Genomic DNA, 10,886 nt, shown 5'->3' on the forward strand with positions numbered 1-10,886 from the left:
GTGTCAGTCCTCTTGTACTTAAGTCGGCATTATGCATTTTGTATTAAATTCGGATGCAATTTTTGTGGTTCATCGTCATTAAGAAGGTCCAAGGTATACAGTAAACCTGAAGTGAAGCATCGGAATCTAAAACTGGACTCACAGGGGCGGTTCAATTCATAGAGAGTGAAAGTGTCAGTCCTCTTGTACTTAAGTCGGCATTGTGCCTTTTGTATTAAATTCGGATGCAAATGCTGTGTTTCATCATCAATAAGAAGTTCCAAGGTATACAGCAAACCAGATGTGAAGCATTGGAATCCAAAACTGGGCTCACAGGAGAGGTTAAAATCATAGAAAGTGAGAGTGTCTATCCTCTCGTACTTAAGTCGGCATTATGCCTTTTGTATTAAATTCGGATGCGATTTCTGTGTTTCATCATCAATAAGAGGGTCCAAGGGATACAGTAAACCTGAAGTGAAGCATCGGAATCTAGAACTGGACTCACAGGAGAGGTTCAAAACATAGAAAGGTAGAGTGTCAGTCCTATTGTACTTAAGTCGGCATTGTGCTTTTTGAATTTAATTCCGATGCAATTTCTGTGCTTCATCGTCAAAAAGAAGGTCCAACGGATACAGTAAACCTGAAGTGAAAAATCTGAATCTATGACTGGACTCACAGGAGAGGTTCAAACCATAGAAAGTGAGAGTGTCAGTCCTCTTGTACTTAAGTCGGCATTGTGACTTTTGTATTAAATTCGGATGCAATTTCTGTGCTTCCTCGTCAATATGAAGGTCCAAGGGGTACAGTAAACCGGAAGTGAAGCATCGGAATCTAAAACTGGACTCACAGGAGAGGTTTAAATCATAGAAAGTTAGAGTGTCAGTCCACTTGTACTTAAGTCGGCATTGTGCCATTTAAATTTTTATTCCGATGCAATTACTGTGTTTCATCATCATTAAGAAGTTCCAAGGTATACAGTAAACCTGTAGTGAAGCATCGGAATCTAAAGCTTGACACACAGGAGAGTTTCAAATCATAGAATGTTAGAGTGACAGTCCTCTTGTACTTAAGTCGGCATTGTGCCTTATGTATTAAATTCCGATGCAATTTCTGTGTTTCATCGTCAATAAGAAGGTCCAAGGGATACAGTAATCCTGAAGTGACGCATCGGAAACTAAAACTGGACTCACTGGAGAGGTTCAAATCACAGAAAGTTAGAGCGTCAGTCCTCTTGTACTTAAGTCGGCAATGTGCCTTTTGTATTAAATTCGGATGCAATTTCTGTGTTTCAATGTCAATAAGAGGGTCCAAGGGATACAGTAAACCTGAAGTGAAGCATCGGAATCTAGAACTGGACTCACAGGAGAGGTTCAAATCATAGAAAGGTAGAGTGTCAGTCCTCTTGTACTTAAGTTGGCAATGTGCCTTTTGTATTAAATTCGGAAGCAATTTCTGTGTTTCATCGATAACAAGAGGGGCCAAGGGATATAGTAAACCTGAAGTGAAGCATCGGAATCTAAAACTGGACTCACAGGAGAGGTACAAAACATAGAAAGGTAGAGTGTCAGTCCACTTGTACATAAGTCGGCATTGTGCCTTTTGAATTTTTATTCCGATGCATTTACTGTGTTTCATCATCATTAAGAAGTTCCAAGGTATACAGTAAACCTGTAGTGAAGCATCGGAATCTAAAACTTGACCCACAGGAGAGTTTCAAATCATAGAATGTTAGAGTGACAGTCCTCTTGTACTTAAGTCGGCAGTGTGCCTTTTGAATTAAATTGGAATGCAATTTCTGTGCTTCATCGTCAATAAGAAGGTCCAAGGTATACAGTAAACCTGAAGTGAAGCATCGGAATCTAAAACTGGGCTCACAGGTGAGGTTCAAATCATAGAAAGTTAGAGTGTCAGTCCTCTTGTACTTAAGTCGGCATTGTGCCTTTTGAATTTATATCGGGTGCAATTTCTTTGTTTCATCGTCAATAAGAAGGTCCAAGGTACACAGGAAACCTGAAGTGAAGCATCGGAATCTAAAACTGGACTCACAGGAGAGGTTCAAATCATAGAAAGTAAGAGTGTCAGTCCTCTTGTACTTAAGTCGGCATTGTGCCTTTTGTATTAAAATGGGATGCAATTTCTGTGTTTCATCGTCATTAAGAAGGTCCAAGGTATACAGGAAACCGGAAGTGAAGCATCGGAATCTAAAACTGGACTCACAGGAGAGGTTCAAATCATAGAAAGTTAGAGTGTCAGTCTTCTCGTACTTAAGTCGGCATTGTGCCTTTTGTATTAAATTCGGATGCAATTTCTGTGTTTCATCATCAATAAGAAGGTACAAGGTATACAGTAAACCTGAAGTGAAGCATCGGAATCAAAAACTGGACTCACCGGAGAGGTTCAAATCATAGAAAGTTAGAGTGTCAGTCCTCTTGTACTGAAGTCGGCATTGTGCATTTTGAATTTAATTCTGATGCAATTTCTGTGTTTCATCGTCAATAAGAAGGTCCAAGGTATACAGTAAACTTGAAGTAAAGCATCGGAATCCAAAACTGGACTTACAGGAGGGATTGAAATCATAGAGAGTTAGAGTGTCAGTCCTCTTGTACTTAAGTCGGCATAGTGCCTTTTGTATTAAATTCGGATGCAATATCTGTGTTTCATCATCAATAGGAAGGTCCAAGGTATACTGTAAACTTGAAGTGAAGCATCGTAATCTAAAAGTGGACTCATAGGAGAGATTCAAATCATAGGAAGTTAGAGTGTCAGTCCTCTAGTACTTAAGTCACCATTGTGCCTTTTGTATTAAATTCGGATGCAGTTTCTGTGTTTCATCATCAATAAGAATGTCCAAGGGATACAGTAAACCTGACGTGAAGCATCGGAATCCAAAACTGGGCTCACAGGAGAGGTTCAAATCATAGAAAGTTAGAGTGTCAGTCCTCTTGTACTTAAGTCGGCATTGTGCCTTTTGAATTTTTACTCCGATGCAATTACTGTGTCTCATCGTCAATAAGAAGTTCCAAGGTATACAGCAAACCTGTAGTGAAGCATCGGAATCTAAAACTGGACTCACAGGAGAGATTCAAACCATAGAAAGGTAGAGTGTCAGTCCTCTAGTACTTAAGTCGCCATTGTTCATTTTGTACTAAACTCGGATGCAATTTCTGTGTCTCATCGTCAATAAGAAGGTCCAAGGTATACAGGAAACCTGAAGTGAAGCATCGGAATCTAAAACTGGACTCGCAGGAGCGGTTCAAATGATAGAAACTGAGAGTGGCAGTCCTCTTGTACTTAAGTCGGCATTGTGCCTTTTGTATCAAATTCCGATGCAATTTCTGTGTTTCATCGTCAATAAGATGGTTCAAGGGATACAGTAAACCTGAAGTGAAGCATCGGAATCTAAACCTGGACCCACAGGAGAGGTTCAAATCATAGAAAGTAAGAGTGTCAGTCCTCTAGTACTTAAGTCGGTATTGTGCCTTTTGAATTAAATTCGAATGCAATTTCTGTGCTTCATCGTCATTAAGAAGGTCCAAGGTGTACAGTAAACCTGAAGTGAAGCATCGGAATCTGAAACTAGACTCACAGGAGTGCTTCAAATCATAGAAAGTGAGAGTGTCAGTCCTCTTGTACTTAAGTCGGCATTCTGCCTTTTGTATCAAATTCGGATGCAATATCTGTGTTTCAGGATCAATAAGAAGGTCCAAGGGATACAGTAAACCTGAAGCGAAGCATCGGAATCTAAAACTTGGCTCACAGGAGAGGTTCAAATCATAGAAAGTTAGAGTGTCAGTCCTCTTGTACTTAAGTCGTCATTGTGCCTTTTGAATTTATATCGGATGCAATTTCTGTGTTTCATCGTCATTAAGAAGGTCCAAGGTATACAGGAAACCGGAAGTGAAGCATCGGAATCTAAAACTGGACTCACAGGAGAGGTTCAAATCATAGAAAGTGAGAGTGTCAGACCTCTTGTACTTAAGTCGGCATTGTGCCTTTTGTATTAAATTCGGATGCAATTTCTGTGTTTCATCGTCAATAAGAAGGTACAAGGGATACAGTAAACCTGAAGTGAAGAATCGGAATCTAAAACTGGACTCACCGGAGAGGTTCAAATCATAGAAAGTTAGAGTGTCAATCCTCTTGTACTGAAGTCGACATTGTGCCTTTTGAATTTAATTCCGATATAATTTCTGTGTTTCATCGTCAATAAGAAGGTCCAAGGTATACAGTAAACTTGAAGTGAAGCATCGGAATCCAAAACTGGACTTACAGGAGAGATTAAAATCATAGAGAGTTACAGTGTCAGTCCTCTTGTACTTAAGTCGGCATTGTGCCTTTTGTATTAAATTCGGATGCAATATCTGTGTTTCATCATCAATAAGAAGGTCCAAGGTATACAGTAAACCTGACGTGAAGCTTCATAATCCAAAACTAGGCTCACAGGAGAGGTTCAAATCATAGAAAGTTAGAGTGTCAGTCCTCTTGTACTTAAGTCGGCATTGTTCCTTTTGTACTAAACTCGGATGCAATTTCTGTGTTTCATCGTCAATAAGAAGGTCCAAGGTATACAGGAAACCTGAAGTGAAGCATCGGAATCTGAAACTGGACTCAAAGGAGAGGTTCAAATCATAGAAACTGAGAGTGGCACTCCTCTTGTACTTAAGTCGGCATTGTGCCTTTTGTATCAAATTCCGATGCAATTTCTGTGTTTCATCGTCAATAAGAAGGTTCAAGGGATACAGTAAACCTGAAGTGAAGCATTGGAATCTAAACCTGGACCCACAGGAGAGGTTCAAATCATAGAAAGTAAGAGTGTCAGTCCTCTAGTACTTAAGTCGGCATTGTGCCTTTTGAATTAAATTCGAATGCAATTTCTGTGCTTCATCGTCAATAAGAAGGTCCAAGGTATACAGGAAACCTGTAGTGAAGCATCGGAATCTGAAACTGGACTCAAAGGAGAGGTTCAAATCATAGAAACTGAGAGTGGCAGTCCTCTTGTACTTAAGTCGGCATTGTGCCTTTTGTATCAAATTCGGATGCAATATCTGTGTTTCAGGATCAATAAGAAGGTCCAAGGGATAAAGTAAACCTGAAGTGAAGCATCGGAAACTAAAACTGGGCTCACAGGAGAGGTTCAAATCATAGAAAGTTAGAGTGTCAGTCCTCTTGTACTTAAGTCGGCATTGTTCCTTTTGAATTTATATCCAATGCAATTTCTGTGTTTCATCGTCATTAAGAAGGTCCAAGGTATAGAGGAAACCGGAAGTGAAGCATCGGAATCTAAAACTGGACTCACAGGAGAGTTTCAAATCATAGAAAATGAGAGTGTCAGACCACTTGTACTTAAGTCGGCATTGTGCCTTTTGTATTAAATTCGGATGCAATTTCTGTGTTTCATCGTCAATAAGAAGGTCCAAGGGATACAGTAAACCCGAAGTGAGGCATCGGAATCTAAATCTGGACTCACAGGAGAGGTTCAAATCATAGAAAGTTGGAGTGTCAGTCTTCTCGTACTTAAGTCGGCATTGTGCGTTTTGTATTAAATTCGGATACAATTTCTGTGTTTCATCGTCGATAAGAAGATCCAAGGGATACAGTGAACCAGAAGTGAATCATCGAATTCTAAAACTGGACTCACATAACAGGTTCCAATCATAGAAAATTAGAGCGTCAGTCATTTTGTACTAAAGTCGGCATTGTGCCTTTTCAAATTCATTCCGATGCAATTTCTGTGCTTCATCGTCAATAAAAAGGTCCATGGTACACAGTAAACCTGAAGTGTAGAATCGGAATCTAAAACTGGACTCAATGGAGAGGTTCAAATCATAGAAAGTTATAGTGTCAGTCCTTTTGTACTGAAGTCGGCATTGTGCCTTTTGAATTTAATTCCGATGCAATTTCTGTGTTTCATCGTCAATAAGAAGGTCCAAGGTATACAGTAAATTTGAAGTGAAGCATCGGAATCTAAAACTGGGCTCACAGGAGAGATTCAAATCATAGAAAGTTAGAGTGTCAGTCCTTTTGTACTTAAGTCGTCATTGTTCCTTTTGTATTAAATTCGGATGCAATTTTTGTGTTTCCTCGTCAATAAGAAGGTCCAAGGGATACAGTATACCGGAAGTGAAGCGTCGGAATCTAAAACTGGACTCCCAGGAGAGGTTCAAATCATAGAATGTCAGAGTGTCAGTCCTCATGTACTTAAGTCGGCGTTGTGCATTTTGAACTTTTATTCTGATGCAATTACTGTGTTTCATTGTCAATTAGAATTTCCAAGGTATACAGTAAACCTGTAGTGAAGCATCGGAATCTAAAACTGGACTCACAGGAGAGTTTCAAATCATAGGAAGTTAGAGTGTCAGTCCTCTTGTACTTAAGTCGGCATTGTGCCGTTTGTATTAAATTCGAATGCAATTTCTGTGTTTTATCATCAATAAGAAGGTCCAAGGGATACAGTAAACCTGAAGTGAAGCATCGGAATCTAAAATTGGGCTAACAGGAGAGGTTCAAATCTTAGGAATTTAGAGTGTCAGTCCTCTTGTACTTAAGTCGGCATTGTGCCTTTTGAATTTTATTCGGATGCAATTTCTGTGTTTCATCGTCAATAAGAAGGTCCAAGGTATACAGGAAACCTGAAGTGAAGCATCGGAATCTAAAACTGGACTCACAGGAGAGGTTCAAATCATAGAAAGTGAAAGTGTCTGTCCTCTTGTACTAAAGTCGGCATTGTGCCTTTTGAATTTAATGCCGATGCTATTTCTGTGTTTCATCGTCAATAAGAACGTCCAAGGTATACAGTTAACTTGAAGTGAAGCATCGGTATATAAAACTGGACTCACAGGAGATATTCAAATCATAGAATGTTAGAGTGTCAGTCCTTTTTACTTAAGTCGTCATTGTGACTTTTGTATTAAATTCGGATGAAATTTCTGTGTTTCATCGTCAATATGAAGGTCCAAGGGATACAGTAAACCTAAAGTGAAGCATCGGAATCTAAATCTGGACTCACAGGAGAGTTTCAAATCATAGAAAGTTAGAGTGTCTGTCTTCTTGTACTTAAGTCGGCATTGTGCCCTCTGTATTAAATTCGGATGTAATTTCTGTGTTTCATCATCAATAAGAAGGTACAAGGGATACAGTAAACCTGAACTGAAGCATCGGAATCTAAAACTGGACTCACCGGAGAGGTTCAAATCATAGAAAGTTAGAGTGTCAGTCCTCCTGTACTTTAGTCGGCCTTGTTCCTTTTGAATTTAATTCCGATGCAATTTCTGTGTTTCATCGTCAACTAGATGGTCCAAGGGATACAGAAAACCTGAAGTGAAGGATCGGATTCTAAAACTGGACTCACAGGAGAGGTTCAAATCATAGAAAGTTAGAGTGTCAGACCCCTTGTACTTAAGTCGGCATTGTGCCTTTTGTATTAAATTCGGATGCAGTTTCTGTGTTTCATCGTCAATAAGAAGGTCCAAGAGATACAGTAAACCTGAAGTGAATCATCGGATTCTAAATTTGCACTCACAGGACAGGTTCAAATCATAGAAAATTAGGGCTTCAGTCATTTTATACTTATGTCGGCATTGTGCCTTTTCAATTTCATTCCGATGCAATTTCTGTGCTTCGTCGTCAATGAGGAGGTCCATGATATACAGTAAACCTGAAGTGTAGCATCGGAATCTGAAACTGGACTCAAAGGAGAGGTTCAAATCACAGATAGTTAGAGTATCAGTCCCAATGTACTGAAGTCAGCATTGTGCCTTTTGAATTTAATTCCGATGCAATTTCTGTGTTTCATCGTCAATAAGAAGGTCTAAGGTATTCAGTAATCTTGAAGTCAAGCATCGGAATCCAAAACTGGACTCACTAGCGGCATTCAATTCATAGAAAGTTAGAGTGTCAGTCCTTTTGTACTTAAGTCGTCATTGTGCCTATTGTATTGAATTCGGATGCAATTTCTGTGTTTCATCGTCAATAAGAAGGTCCAATGGATACAGTAAACCTGAAGTGAAGCATCGGAATCTAAATCTGGACTCACAGGAGAGGTTGAAATCATAGAAAAATAGAGTGTCAGTCCTCATGTGCTTAAGTCAGCATTGTGCCTTATGAATATAATTCCGATGGAATTTCTGTGTTTTATCGTCAATACGAAGGTAAAAGGGAAACAATAAACCTGAAGTGAAGCTTCGGAATCTAAAACTGGACTCACAGGAGAGGTTCAAATCATAGAAAGTGAGAGTGTCAGTCCTCTTGTACTTAAGTCGGCATTGTGCCTTTTGTATTAAATTCGGATGCAATTTCTGTGTTTCGTCGTCAATAAGAGGGTCCAAGGGATACAATGAACCTGAAGTGAAGCATCGGAATCTAAAAGTGGGCTCACAGGAGAGGTTCAAATCGTAGAAAGTTAGAGTCTCAGTCCTCTTGTACTTAAGTCGGCATTGTGACTTTTGAATTTAATTTCGATGCAATATCTGTGTTTCATTGTCAACAAGAAGGTCCATGGGATACAGTAAACCTGAAGTAAAGCATCGGAATCTAAGACTGGACTCACAGGAGAGGTTCAAATCATAGAAAGTTAGAGTGTCAGTCCTCTTGTAGTTAAGTCGGCATTGTGCCTTTTTAAGTTAATTCCGATGCAATTTCTGTGTTTCATTGTCAATAAGAAGGTCCAAGGGATACAGTAAACCTTAAGTGATGCATCGGAATCAAAAACTTGACTCACAGGAGAGGTTCAAATCATAGATAGTGAGAGTGTCAGTCCTCTTGTACTGAAGTCGGCATTGTTCCTTTTGTATTAAATTCGGATGCAATTTCTGTGTTTCATCGTCAATAAGAAGGTCCAAGGGATACAGTAAACATGAAGTGAAGCATCGGAATCTATAACTGGACTCACAGGAGAGGTTCAAATCATAGAAAGTGAGAGTGTCAGTCCTTTAGTACTTAAGTCGGCATTGTGCCTTTTGTATTAAATTCGGATGCAATTTCTGTGTTTCATCGTCGATTTGTAGGTCCAAGGGATACAGTAAACCTGAAGTGAAGCATCGGAATCTAAAACAGGACTCACAGGAGAGGTTCAAATCATAGAAAGTAAGAGTGTCAGTCCTCTTGTACTAAAGTCGGCATTGTGCCTTTTGTATTAAATTCGGATGCAATGTCGGTGTTTCATCGTCAATAAGAAGGTCCAAGGGATACAGTAAACCAGAAGTGAAGCATCGGAATCTAAAACTGGACTCACAGGAGGGGTTCAAATCATAGAAAGTTAAAGTGTCAGTCCTCTTGTACTTAAGTCGGAATGGTGCCTTTTGAATTATTATTCCGATTTAATTACTGTGTTTCATCGTCAATAAGAAGTTCCAAGGTATACAGTAAACCGGTAGTGAAGCATCGGAATCTAAAACTGGACTCACAGGAGGGGTTCAAATCATAGAAAGTTAAAGTGTCAGTCCTCTTGTACTTAAGTCGGAATGGTGCCTTTTGAATTATTATTCCGATTTAATTACTGTGTTTCATCGTCAATAAGAAGTTCCAAGGTATACAGTAAACCGGTAGTGAAGCATCGGAATCTAAAACTGGACTCACAGGAGAGTTTCAAATCATAGAAAGTTGGAGTGTCAGTTATCTTGCACTTAAGTCGGCATTGTGCCTTTTGAATTTACTTGGGATGCAATTTCTGTGTTTCATCGTCAATAAGAAGGTCCTAGATATACAGAAAACCTGAAGTGAAGCGTCGGAATCTAAAACTGGGCTCACAGGAGAGGTTCAAATCATAGAAAGTGAGAGTATCAGTCCTCTTGTACTTCAGTCGGCATTATGACTTTTGTATTAAATTCGGATGCAATTTCTGTGTTTTCTAGTCAATAGGAAGGTCCAAGGGATACAGTAAACCAGAAGTGAAGCATCGGAATCTGAAACTGGACTCACAGGTGAGGTTCAAATCATAGAAAGTTAGAGTGTCAGTCCTCTTGTACTTAAGTCGGAATTGTGCCTTTTGAATTTTTATTCCGATGCAATTACTGTGTTTCATCGTCAATAAGAAGTTCCAAGGTATACAGTAAACCTGTAGTGAAGCATCGGAATCTAAAACTGGACTCACAGGAGAGTTTCAAATCATAGATAGTTGGAGTGTCAGTCCTCTTGTACTTAAGTCACATTGTGCCTTTTGAATTTAATTCGGATGCAATTTCTGTGTTTCATTGTCAATAAGAAGGTCCTAGGTATACAGGAAACCCGGCGTGAAGCATCAGAATCTAAAACTGGACTCACAGGAGAGGTTCAAATCATATAAAGCGAGAGAGTCAGTCCTCTTGTACCTAAGTCGGCATTGTTCCGTTTGTATTAAATTCTGATGCAATTTCTGTGTTTCATCATCAATAAGAAGGTACAAGGGATACAGTCAACCTGAAGTGAAGCATCGGAATCTAAAACTGGACTCACCGTAGAGGTTCAAATCATAGAAAGTTAGAGTGTCAGTCCTCTTGTACTTAAGTCGGCATTGCGCCTTTTGTATTAAATTCGGATGCTATTTCTGTGTTCCATCGTCAATAAGAAGGTCCAAGATATACAGTAAACCTGAAGTGAGTTATCGGACTCTAAAACTGGTCTCACAGGAGAGGTTCAAATCATAGAAAATTAGAGCGTCAGTCATCTTGTACTTAAGTCGGCATTGTGCCTTTTCATTTTCATTCCGATGCAATTTCTGTGCTTCATCGTCAATAAGAAGGTCTATGGTATACAGTAAACCTGAAGTGTAGCATCGTAATCTAAAACTGGACTCACAGGAGAGGTTCAAATCATAGAAATTTAGAGTGTCACTCCTCTTGCAATTAAGTCGGCACTGTGCCTTTTGAATTTAATTCCGATATAATTTCTGTGTTTCATCGTCAATACGAAGGTAAAAGGGATACAGTAAACCT

This window comes from Schistocerca americana, unplaced genomic scaffold (genome assembly GCF_021461395.2).
Source record: "Schistocerca americana isolate TAMUIC-IGC-003095 unplaced genomic scaffold, iqSchAmer2.1 HiC_scaffold_16, whole genome shotgun sequence".
Classification (NCBI taxonomy): Eukaryota; Metazoa; Arthropoda; class Insecta; order Orthoptera; family Acrididae; genus Schistocerca; species Schistocerca americana.